The sequence below is a fragment of the Lissotriton vulgaris genome, chromosome 7 (genome assembly GCF_964263255.1).
Source record: "Lissotriton vulgaris chromosome 7, aLisVul1.2, whole genome shotgun sequence".
NCBI lineage: Eukaryota > Metazoa > Chordata > Amphibia > Caudata > Salamandridae > Lissotriton > Lissotriton vulgaris.
In genome coordinates, this window is record NC_141695.1 from 1,328,593,063 (window position 1) to 1,328,606,611 (window position 13,549).

Sequence of the window (13,549 nt, forward strand, 5' to 3'; positions counted from 1 at the left end):
CGAAAATGATCTTTTAATTTTAAGAGTCGTGTAAATTTAAACAAATCCACCATCAATGAAGTTGGATCCCCAACTTGTGATGGGCAGAAACTTAAACCCTTTTTTAAGATGTTTATTTCCACATCTGTAAGTTTGCGGTCTGATAGGTTTACAATAGACAGGGCGTTGTCAGTAGGAGTTACGGGGTCAGTATTGAGGCTTGTAGTTACAGAGGGAGTCAAATTATCTAAGTTCTCTTGGATCTGGTGTCCATTTGATGTACTGCTCCCCCTCTTGGTTTTACTGTTTTTCCACCCTTTCCCTCCCCTCCTGGTTTTGGGTCTGGGTTGGTATTTGGTATCTTTTTCCCTTGGCGAATACGTTCCATCTCCAATAAAAAATTACGTTTTGGAGAGACGGCCTGGCATGCCCCACCATCCTTAGAGGATGAACTGTCCATGGAGGAAATTGAGCTACTACTGGCACTCATCGATTCTTCTCTGGCTCGTTTACCATCACCTCCTGGTTTTAGATTGTCGAATTTGTGAGCAAAAGTATAAATACGCCCTGTCTTGTAATCGTTATCGTCGCGCTTGATTTTACGTAGTTTTTTATCACGTAAGTGGATCTGATATCGGCTTATAACATCATCAAAGATTTCATAATTCTTTTTTATGCTGTCCTTCAAACTAGATTTGTCTGTTTCAAAGTTGCAACTTTCTTCTCAGAATGGCGGATCAGTATTTTCATCATAGTATGAGAAGCCTGTTTTAAATTCTCCTCCCAGTCTCTGAGGGCATCATCATCCAAGTCCTCAAAGGTTGGGAAGATCAAAATCCGTAAGCCCCTGGGTATTTTTTTGGTTATCTAAATACTTCTGTAACGTAATTCTGTCCCACCATCTGGACATCTGTAACTTTTTGAGTCTTTCTAACTTTAAGAACTTAGCTCGAAGGCCTTCTGTGCTAGGCTCTTTTAATGTTTTGGCACCTACAGGTTGACTATTACCAACTTGATGCCATCTCCTCTCTAGTATCTTTGAATTTAGACATAATGTTATGAAATTGAATCCAAGTTGAAGTGAATAGTGCGTACTAGATATCCCACAGTGAAATACTTCTAGTTACAAAAAAGCATATCAACAAAACAATTTACTTGGTTTGGATTGTGCAACAAATGGGTCCAAGAAATGAAATTTTGTACAACACAATTTGGACAGTGGACCACTCTTACACTCTCAAAGCACCAACCCACATATCACCAATACGTATATATAATTTTCATTAGATTTGCGTGCAAATTTTCAAATACTCCCTGTCCTAAGAGTATATCCCAAAGCCTTGGGAAAAGGTCAATATTTTTATCAAGCTTGAAAAGCACCGCTTAAGAGTTTAAATCTCCACCGAACATGGGTGATAGAATGCGTAGTCAAAGACTGTCCCAAATGAAAAGACGCTGAATCGGAATTGCAAAAAAGTTCAAGGTTCTTTTAATAGTTCATTTAAGAAACCAGCCAACGCGTTTCGTTCCGTCAAGCGGAACTTCTTCAGGGCTGTAAATCCTAAAGTGGAAGAAAAAACATACAAAAAACCAGTGTAAGTGGCTTCAAAACAAAAATGTGTACATACATGAATAAATACATAAAAATACACCAAAAGAAACCCTTATTAAAAACACAATACTGTCTAAAAATTGCAGCATATCGTCACATAAATGCATTGTTGAACCATTTGTCTAAATATTATGCTGCATATTCAATCTATTTAGGTCACTTTATATACCGAACCCAAAAGTGAGGTAGTGTTATTGAATAAAAAATTCAGCTAATCACATATTTTCTTGGAAGTTAGTCTTCCTACATATATAAATTCAAAATGCAATTACAAGAAACAGCGTCATCATTATTATTGACATCTGAGCATTAGACTGTAGTAATCATTCCGCACCAAACATTTTCCATACGTAACGATTCATTTCACATAGTATAGGGTCACAGGCACTTATTTAGCCATAAGCCAATTTTGTTACAGACCGTGTTTATAAAAGATATATATTGAAAAGAGGAGATTGTGTTTAGACAAGTTGTCAATATAAGACATATAATATGACACCGGTGATTGTAAAAATCGAGCTCAGGGTTGTCCTCATACCACACTGTTCAAAAGGACTTGTTAAAACCAGCTCGATATACATGAAAAATGATAATTCTCTCTCTATTAGATTCTCTGACTACAAATAGGAAAATATTAATAAAATGGAATTCATTCGAAAATATGTATGATTCCTACCGCAATAGGTGTCATTACACGTGTATATGTTCCAAGGCAAAACGTCCAGTTAGAATATATCTGTTCCCTCTATGCGGGTGATCAAGGGTGAAGTAGGTCCAAGTTAAAGGGAATATTTTTCTCTAATGGTATCTCTCACAGATATTTTGGAGGATGTGAAGATGTGATAATCGCCTAGGAATGCAGAAAGCAAAATATAAGGGAAATATTAGTCCCCAAATCTTGCATATGTGTATCCTTGGGTGCCTATGTATGTAATTCCCACGCGATGTAAAAGCATAGCGATTGCATACCTTACTATTTAGACGAGCGTACTTCTCACAATTCAAACGATCCTACTTCTTCTGCCTAGCTCCGTGTGTGCTGCTTAAGTCGCTTTGAGGTAGTAACCTGAAACAATATATATAATGTAACCAATATGTTACAAAATGTATATATAACCCTCATTAGTAACTTTATGAGTCAAGAGAATACGGGAATGTAAAAAACCGCCATGTTACTTAGGGAGTACTTTGGTGGTAATTAACCCAAAAAGCGACCAATCCCCATATGTGATTTAGAACATGTATCCCATGTGTCCATAAGGCGCATTTGGGACCGTGGGTGTTACCAAGTAACCTAATGTAAGGTGATATAGGTCTCCGTTTCTACCGTTTCTACCTGAGTGTGTGTTCAGGCCTCACATTATATTTAAGCTGTAGTATAACGTACCTTAATAATGTGACGTGCACATTTTGCACCTTCAAGTGGTCCTACTCCTAAGTCTTTGACTACGCATTCTATCACCCATGTTCGGTGGAGATTTAAACTCTTAAGCGGTGCTTGTTGGGTCCAATCCGGATACCAACACTGCATTCAACTAGATCCTTCATGGGACAGTTTGAATCCAGTGCCTGGTCATCGTCGATGCCTCCTGGACCTCGTGGCTGAAGAGACAAGCTCACCTTCTTCACCTGAGATCATCTCGACATCGCCTGGTTCCTTCCTGGTACCTTCCTGGTTACTGGCTAGTGACCCAGACTCTGTCCCCTTTGCTTTCCGATTCTTCAGATCTTCGATCCACCCTTGGATCCACCCGGGCACTTTTCCTCTGGTCGCCTGCAGCACTTCCTTGCAGATCTCCATAGAAAACAACGACGAAACCCGACACCAAAAGGCACCTATGCACCCGGCTTCCCTGGGTGAGGTAACGCAAGTACTCCAGTGCTCCCGTGGGTCTAGGCTCTTGAAGTGTTCTAGTCTAAAGGAGTTTTGTCGTAGTCCATCCGGAAGTGCCCTTAAACAGTAACTTTGCAACTTCTTCGTTTCCCATTATAAGTCAACAGTAACCCGCGTCTGTGTTTAGACACTGCGCGGGTCTCCCGTGGGCCCCCTACTTCCTAACCTTTGGTTGTTTAGTGTAGCCCCAGCGATGCCCTAGGCCCTAGGCCTACTCTCTATTTCAGACGTGGTTCTTATACCACTTTCTTAGTATATGGTTCGTGAGGCCCCTAGGGCATTACTGTACATGTGCAACTTATCGTATGCTAATTGAGTAACTTGTGATGTACTTTTACCTCTGACCTCATAAAGAGTGCAGAGGGGTTGTGTTTAGAATAAATACATATATATTTGATATATACCTTGTGTGGTGTCCTTTCATTTGGTATTCAATGGATTATAATTAGTAAAACAACTGGCTTCACATGCTCTCTGAAGTCTTAGCCTATTGACTGCTTGTCCATGCTACCACTGGGATAGCTTTCTAGAAGGTTGACTTTACAACCACCATCAATAAGGGTTGATTAGACTGATGCAAGTTGACCACTAGAACTAGTGGACATCATATGCCAGGCTAACTTCTCACACCGGGGATCATCCGGGATCGGTGGGCATGCTAGGGGGATGGGAAGAGCTGCAGTGGAAACCCTTGGGGGGGTGAGCGGGTGGTCGAGCACGGTAGGCTGGCAGGACAGTGGGATATTGGTTCAGGTGTTAGTCACCCTGTTTGTGTAGTGCACGTGGTTTTTGAGGAGGGTGAAAAGTTCTGCGAATTTGTTAAGGTTATGGGTAGAGGCTTGGATCAGAATGATGCCATTTTTGTAGAGCGTGATGGTGAGGTCCGCTCGCAGGGTAGAGGAGGGTGCAATTGTGAGTTTAGTGCCATAAGGGATGTTTCTAGTAGAGCTAATGTTGAGGAGGTGTGTCAAGGTTTTACGCCAGGCGGCTGTTCTTCTGGAAAAGAAGATATGATCATTTATGCAAATGCCATTGCCCGCATTGTGTCGCAGGTCCGATATCAGTGTCTCAGGGTGGCTTTTTAGGGTGGCGTGTTTGAGAGTTTTAGTGGTGGTTTTGGTGAGGTAGAGGGGTAGTCCAGCGTGTAGCAGTTTCTCCCTGTACACGTTAAGATAGGTTGAGCCATGATCGATAGGGAGTGACACTAATGAAAGTAGTGGGGTAAAGTCCTGAGGTGCCCTAGAGTAGTTTGGGTCAGTTGGGAAGGTGTCCTACACTTAAAGAAAGTAAGGATACTGGTGTAGCAGAGGAGATGGAATATTGCACATTAGAGCAGTAGAGTTATGAGGCAGCACCACCTTGATGCCAGGCACTGTGATGTAAAAGCAGGATGTCTTTGGTGGTCTCCACTTTAAAATCGGGCATTGAGAGAAGGCAAAAGAGCAGGTAACTTTCCAAAAACCAGCACCACTCAAATGGTAATTACATACGTTTGATTGAAATTTTAAAGTAAGCTTAGGAGTGATTTGGGTTGCCTTTCAAGGCGTCACCATTATAGGGTAGTTTAAAGGCTTAGCAGGATCTATATAGCAATAATCAAAAGAGGCTGTTGACATATCTGGTGCATTGCAACAGCGCGTTAGGCAGATAGAAAAACGGACGCCTCCAGGAAGCGAAACCAAAACTGTTTTCCCTGCCGAGGCAGGAGTAGACGGAGGCAGTGTCTCATGAAGTGCCTAGGACTGCCACATCAGGTCGAGTACCAGGCTGCGTCGTGATCATGGAGTGAGGGCCGGCGCCGAAGGAAAGCGAGCGCAGGGCCAAGTAAAGCAAAATGAGTGCTGGTGAGGTATCTATGCCTCCGGTGGTATCAGGTGGTGGGGGCTCGGCGCCGTGTGATAGCGGGCGCCGGGTCCAGCTGTGGTGGGCCTTCGAGGGATCAGAGCTTCCACGAATAGGTCCAGGACACTCCTCCGGTAGTGAAGAGGTGGGACAGGCATTGACCCATGGCGACGACGGAGAGCCCAGGCCCGCCGCATCACCCATGCGCCACTCCTCTGAAGCAGGGGAGAGGCGGCCGCAGTCAGAAGAGGCGGGCGGTCGGGCACCGGTTCAAACGCGCGCCGCTCTCAGCGAGTAGTCGAACGGTCCAGGGCAGGGGCCAGAAGATTCTTCTGTGGGTGCTAACCGGCCACAGGGGGTCGCACCCAGGCATTAGTTTGGCCCCCACAAACCGGTAAATCAGCTTCCCGGCTGAGATGGCCATATGTCGATGGGCTGCTTGGGGCAGAGTAGGACAGCCAGCAGCTTTCAAAAAGAAGGCCCCGGGCAGCAGGCCAAAGGACTTTGTGGGGGTGTCGTCAGGCCACCAGGGTCTCACCAAGCCTCTGATTGGACCCCCACCCAGGCCACACAGCTTCTGTGTGGAGATGGCCGGGGTGCCCTGCAAGATGGCGGGTCAGATCCTGGGTCAAATAGGCGACGGTCGGGACATGAAGGTCGACTCTTCAGCGGCGCACAAGTCCTGGCAGGGATGCCTCACCTCTGGCTCTGCACGATGATGATGCCTTGGTGAACGTCGCAGGCGGAAGGGAGCAACGGTGGTGTACAGCAGCAGCTGCTTACTCAGGTAGGGTGAAATGACCTTAAAAGTCTTCGAGGTTGATAGCATTCCTTCTTGGGTGGTGCATGGGTTGTGCAGTCGGCTCCAAGGTCATCGGGGCCCAAGAGGGAGGCTTTAACGGGATAATTGCCAAAAATTGGTAATCCCCAAACCTGGAGCTCCTAGAGGAGACTCTGTTTGTAAATGCTAGGGGTGAGGGTAACTCACCAAGTTCCATGTAGCATAATTACATTGGAGTACCTAAGAATTCTGCAAGATTATGCTTGAATTACGTGAGAAAAGTAATTTTCTGTTTAGCGCTATTTCTTAGAGCAAAAAATGCCCCCTCTCGTCCAAAATGGACTGCAATGTTGAATTTTGCAAAAAAATATAGCGCTAAATGCAACAGAACACACATAGCACTCACTAAAAGTGCTCTTGTGGTAGGATTTTTCCCAAACCATACTACCTGTATTTAGTGCTATTTGCTTTGTACAAAATGTTCCATATCGCACAAAATGGATGCATGGGGGCATTTCATGATGAGAAGTAGCACTAAATGCAACAGAACATGCATAACGAGTTTGAACAGCCATCAGCACTTGTTAAATGTGCTCTCACTGTAGGATTATCTCCCTAAATGGCTCGTAATTACACGAGGAGTAGTAATCGAATAATTATCTCTTATTTTGTATCAAAGATTCATGAGGAATTACCAAAATTACTCAGATTACTCTACTCAAGTGTAATTGAAATTGTGCCTAGGCCTAGTTAGGATCTCCTTTCATATCTGTCGGCAAAGGACAAAGATGCTTGTGATTCCCCAGCTGCTGGAATCCCAGCACACACCTTGCTCTATCAAAATTGGGGTCACCCATCTCGCTGTCGCCAAAGCCAATCCCTGAATCTCAACTACTATAAACAAATAAATCTCTCACCTATGCTGTTTATGGGATCTAGAATATGTTTTATAGTGATAGTTAATCACTGCTTTAGTTAATCCCCACTTTAAGCATCACAAAACATATTTTCTCGACTGTTTCTGGAAAGCAGCACAGTTGCAAGAAAGTATTCCTGCTTCAAGCTGTTACATTTATGTATAGGATTACGGTAGCCTTGTTAGCCCCCGTTAGTACCTACTCTCAGGTCATCAAAATAATGACTGATTCAAAGTATTGGAATATCACATCTTTGCCACTCTGTCCACAAGATATTCTGATTGGCTGAATTGAAAACAGTGCCTTAAAAAAGGCAAGCACAATGTTTTTGTATTTTGGGAATGCAGATTTTTGCAATTACATTTGCAGGCATGGACAAAATGTGCAGCTGAAGATTTAGATTTCCCAGAAGCTATAAGAACAATGTTGCCAATATCCTTCTAGATTAGTTGTAAGGTCTCTTTTGAAACATGGTATTATCATTTTCCCCTTTCATGTTCTTTTAGCTTTAACTTTTATGTGCATAGAATGGTTTGAAAGGAAGTGCCAATTCTGGGTTTAATTGAATGTCTGATACTTTAAACTCATCAAGACCATGTGCTCTTGGAAGTTTCACCTTCATAATTAAATCTAGAACTTTAAAAATTGTCAGTGGTTGTATATCCTGTGCAAAAATTCCTTTAACCAACCATTCCACTCAATTTTTCCTATGAGGACAGCATGTTTGATTTGGATGGGACCATATAAGCTAATGAGGCATAAATAGGTCTTTGGGTTCCCATCTTTTTTAGTTTGTGCAATTTAATCCATTCTACAATTCTGTATTTTTTGTGAAGGTTAACTAGCCATTTCTGTAACCTTTTTAGTTCGAGCCTGGATAGCGTGTGTGAAGTCTTTTCGATACATGTTGTATATACTTTGTAGGCTTACTGCCTGTCCATGCTTTTCATTTGTTTCTTTCAGTATCCTTTAAAAATCTTTTCTTACGAGTGATCTTTCCTATTTGTCACTCCTTTTCATCGGTTGTTCACTCCCATGGACTACTCCCCCAGTACTTGTACCCTTCCACTCATCCCATTTTAACAACTGTAAAGGGGACTACTTTTTCCTTTGTCTAAGAGAACTGCACACAAGCACTCAATCTTTTTAGTGTTCCAAGCTCCAAGTTTCTGTAAGCATGGCTTTAATTCTTGGGTAGCTTGTTATGATTTTGGAGGGTGTGCAGCTTTTATTTTTTCAGCTTCACATCCGCCACACTTCATGTTTCGCTGTGTGCCTAACTTTTATCTGCACAGTGCATTCTTTTATTTCTTCCTTGTTCCTTTGAGGCGGTAGAGTAATTCTATGCCCCGCCCACACTATCTCCAGCTGCCTGACCTCTGCTGGTCTTCAGTGTTTAGTAATGCAGCACCCGTTACTAGAAACACACGCCTTTACAACAAACTCATTAGCTGGGATGGGGATTCTATGTCATCACCCGATTTCCATCATGCCCCGGGCAGTATTGCAGATACACTGAAACAAAGCTCCAAAGGCTGCAGTTGCACAGACAACCAAGATGGCAGGCTTGTCTGATTTCCTGGAGGAGCTGCGCTTCTCTGAGGCAAACAAAAAGGCAGTCAGCAACTTAATGGGTACTCTTGAACCGCAGCTGACCGTGCAAGGGCCTGGTGCAGCAGCGGGTGGCACGTTAGCTTCTTGGAGTGTAAGAAATGCTCAGCAGCAGCTCAGAACTGGTGGCTCAGGGCTTAGTATGCAAGAATCTACTGTCAGAGCTCAGCTTGTTGCAGGTGCTCATTTACATTGTCAGGGCAGACCGCAGCCATATGCGGCACCTCATGCTACAACAGCAATGGCTCCCTGTGCCATTGTATCACTAATGTCCAAACCACAGAGCTAATAAGTTCCAAATCACCAGCAGCCACTTTGCCACCGGTGAGCCCTTCTACCCCAGCTCTAAATACAAGCTCCACACCCCTAGATTCTCTGTCTACAACTACAATGAGCTCCACGCAGCCTGCTGATAGCACTCACTTCAACTAACCTTGAAGAAATAAAAATCTTCTAGGAGGTTCACTGATACACCTGGTCCTTTAAACCAACAAAGAAGAGATTGGCACAGAAGCTGTAATATAAAAACAATGCATTTATTAACCTCACATGAGGGAGATTACGTCACACAGTACCCCCAGGAGGTCAACCTGTAGGAGGCATTCTAAGGAGTACAGAGAACAGGGCCTTATATATGCATAGGTTCCATAGTCCGCATAAAACCAAGGGGAGGTCCTGGCACATACAAGCAGGGTTTTTTGACTAATGTGGCTATACAAAATGTGCTTGCTCAATAAAGTGGGAGGGGAGACTAAACTGAACACATCAGTAAGAATAGCCTGACAGTTCTATACTAGGAGCAGGTGCATTTTACCAGCTAGGCCTGTGCAAGGCTCTGGAAGAGGGAGAAAGCACATTGTGAGCATATGGCTAACTAAAATGGCTGCCAAGTACAATATGGCTTTCAGCTCATGCTACCAGCGATTCCTGCAATTTTTAACAGATGGTCCTTTTAGCATGAGCTAAAGACATCCCTATGAACTAGTAGGAACATAGAAAATATTTTGCACATTTATTCTCATAAATTCATCAATATCCTAATCCATTGCTAGGTGGGCATTTTTCATTCTAAATATTTCATTAAGCGGGTATATATAAGGTATAAGCAGGAGTACAAAGGGAACAGAGCATTGGGTCATAATTAACATACAGATAGCAGGAGAGAGTAATTACTATTATTACGAACATAATTATCAGTATTTTTTAACCCTAAGTAGAAAGCAAATCCTAGAACCATCTAGTCTAATTCTATGTAAATAAAATATTTTCAATAGACTTTTCCAGTGTTCCTTTTATGAGGGATAGAGTACCAATCATTATAGTCAAGGAAAGGGTAAAGTAACATTTGTCACTTGCTCAGAAGAATGTCTCTCTCACAGAAAAAAACATTATTCCTAATGCAAATAGTACAGCAGTCAGACATATTATTACAAAAACAATCCTGGCTCCAGGGGACCTGGAGGACCACACAGGGCCATAGGAATTAGGACGAGGAGCCGAAAAAGGGCTGCTCCTCCTCAAAAATGGGACGACTAAAGGGGTACATTACTAACAAAAAGAAGTCCTTGGGAAATTCAAGCTGCTGTACAACCATCCAGAGGGGAGTCTTCTCCCTGTGTTTGTTTGAGCCTAACAGACAGGCTCTTGTTGTTTCCACGGTGGAGCTGCACAACTCGCAACTCAAGAATCACAGCCCAGTTTGAGAAGAAAAAGTCTTTAAACGATCCTGTCCAGTGTCTCAGGCATCAGTTTTCTTCACATTGATCTAACAAGCACCAGAGACACAGCACCTGTACCCTGAACTCAAGTCCTTCCCTAACTCCTGTATTGCTCTGCTATAGCACTGCTCTTTTGTTGGGGCCGCAAATTGTATCCAGTGAGTGTGCCCAGGCACCTCTTGATCAACAAACAAAGGTGAAAACTTGCATTCACTTTGTGACCAGGATTCAGAGGCATGATGCTGGGATCTCTGAAGCAACCCTCGTTTCAAAAGGGGTCACCTCAAGCCTCCTTGCCGTTCTGGTCGGTCTGTGACTCTCTCAGCTGGGCATCAAAAACTTGATCCGTGACTTCTCCTTTCAGATTTGTGACCCCGTCTTTCGCCCGAGACAGTGGCAGGGGTACACACTTCACATCCCAGTACTTCCACCTTCACTGAGGTACTAGTTGTCAGCAACGCCTGTACTGGTTACCTTCACCTTGGCTTCAAGCTGGACTAGTGCTGACTCCCCAGGCTGGATCTGATGTCAGGGCCCCTCTGGCAATGGTTGTAAGGCAGCAAATAGCTATTGGTGGACAGAATAAAAGGTCTTTAGACAAGGCACAGAAATAATCTATCAACAGAGAGGATAGTCCCAAAATACTTCCTCGTGTTGGGGCGCCCCATATATTAGCAAGGCACCCAAGAACCACTTTCATTTATCTGAGAGTAAAAACCCACCCTAGACCTATTGAACAGTATAAAAGAAACCTTTGGTGAACTGGAAAGAGTAATAAATTACTTTATTTGATTTATTTCTCCCAATCCTAAGCAGCCAAGGAAGTCTGTGTTCATTTACTAAATTCTGAGGAAAAGAGAAAAACAATACAGACCTACTCCAAATCCTTGAATTTGTGTATTCCTATATTATTCATCTGAATAACCTCAAGAAAAAAAGGAAATGCTCTACACTTTTACTCATAGACTTTGCATTACTTGTACAGACTGCAGACACTTCTAAAATGATTTCTCTTAATAAAAGCACCTACATTGTACACTTAGGACCATGCTCTCATGTTATAGGCGCAGCAGGAAAATCTAAAACTGCTAATTTAACAGGGATTGTTATTACATAAAGAATTTAAAAAAAACTCCAACATAGATGGTACATACATTTCTCCAGCAGAACATGTTGGGACAAACAAAGTCCTATTAAACAATATTTTCTTTTCAAAAATGTTTGCTGAGGATCACATGGGCGTCTTTCCGGCATTCTACTTTTCATGATTCAAACTATGCAACATCAGCTCTAATAGGGCTGTCAGCTTATTTACACAGACTAGCTAATAAAACACTAGCAATGCCCATGCAAAACTATGTAGCATGAGAATAACATATAGTTCCCCTTAAAGGTCAAACAAGGGAACAGCAATCTAGGCCACTCATCCTTTCATACTTTCATCAGACAGGATGGGCAGTAACATAGCATATTTATTTATTTATTTTATTAATGCTAACAATTTTTAAAACCATATTACTGAATAGCCAATTAAATGTCTCATGGCCATTTCCTTGACAATTTAGACAGGCTCAAAAGAGTGTAAGAAAAAGAGAGAGAAAACATAAATTTGCCTACCCTGTATTTGCAGAGGAGCTAACCTCCTTCCCCATTTTGACAGTAGGAACCCTGAAAACAGGTTTACCATCTGTGACACTATCAACCCCAATTTGTGGCAGCTGGGCACAAACAAACTTGTAGGAGGTAAATAGCACATTGAGCTAGCTACAAAACATGAATAACCAACTACCAATTCCTTTAGCAATTGTACTAGTATAACATGAGGGCGAATGAAATGCAAACTAAATCCCATTGCCTCTTTATCTCAGCCCTTGCACAGTAATCTTCAAACTAAAACCATTATTCTTATATACATGGCAGAGCTATACTTTAATCAGGGCTCACATATACAATTATCTTTCCGTCTGATCATATGACTGCGCAAAAACTTGCTTTTGCCAAAAATAGTAAGCAAAGCTTCCCTTTTCTCTCCCTGCGCTGTCATCTCGTCTTTCAAAAAGTTTCAGAGGTCAAAGTGTCAAAGCAAACCTTGCCTTTAGCCCTGCAAAGGCTGGTAAATGTAAAACTCGACCTTTAACTCTTACCAGCTGTCCTATTGTGTGCAGGGCTTTCCATGCGGCTTCTCAAATTCAAAGCAACTTATGGAAACTAACAGCAGAAAAGTAGTCCTACTCTGTTCCTGTTTGCCAGTAATTTAGAGGTAGGATTATAACTTCTGCTGGGTTTTCATTCATATTTTCAGTTGTATGCAGTGTGTGGTGTGCTTTTTTAAGCAGTATAGAGGTCAGCTGTTTGTTCTATACTTACATGTGTACATTACTGAAGCCTGAGATTAGTTTCAAAACTGCTCTGTGTGGCAGAACTGCTTTTAAAAGGTACACTTTTGCCCAAATTCGACTTTGGTGCTAGGGGCACTTAAAATGAATAACCCACAATGCTTTGGAATACTAGGGATCCCCAGAGTGTCCTCTAGATAGCCCAGGAATGGGGGATCAGAAATGTATAGGGTACACCCTTAAAAAATGAGTTTTGTACGCCTGGATAAAGTGACATTTTCATATTGTCAAAATTCCCTTTTTTTTTTTAAATAACACCAACCCTTTAGATGGTTCCACATATGAAAAGCAAGCCTCAATCCTTCCCTATCATCTTTAAATGCATTCATTTATAAATATAGGCACAGAAGCCTTACTTGAAACATGAAAAGTCTGCACCACTTTTTAAAGTACTAATGTAAAAAGGCATTAAGAAAGGAAATCCCTACTTTCAATCTTTTCTCTGTTATCCAAAATAATGAAACATGTCCTTTGTAACTTTTAAAATCAGCAGTCTTCAATGCACGGTTCATACCAGGTTTGCACTAACTTAAAATCTAGTGGACCCAGCTGTTTCCCTCTGTGGCTTGCGGTCAGGAATAGCTATGTGCTATTTACGCAGCTGTGATCTGACCAGCAGGCGTCAATTTCTGCACCTTTCTCTGGAAAAAAAACCTTTTTCTGTATTTGTAATGTCCTGAAAGAGTTTAATCTCCATTTGTTATGTCAGACAGCTTCTTCTCAGTGAGACAGTTTAAACACCGCTGTTAGAAAGCTTTTCTTTTCTAGCGCTGAAATGTAAGCACGGTTACAGTCTATG

The 13,549-nt window shown here is 42.4% G+C and overlaps 1 protein-coding gene across 1 annotated transcript in view; it reads left to right on the forward strand.

The window, feature by feature from the left end:
- The window catches only part of LOC147703613 (prostasin-like), a 142,882-nt gene that overhangs the window by 34,415 nt on the left and 94,918 nt on the right, over nucleotides 1-13,549 (forward strand). The gene's annotated exons all lie outside the window — the stretch shown is intronic.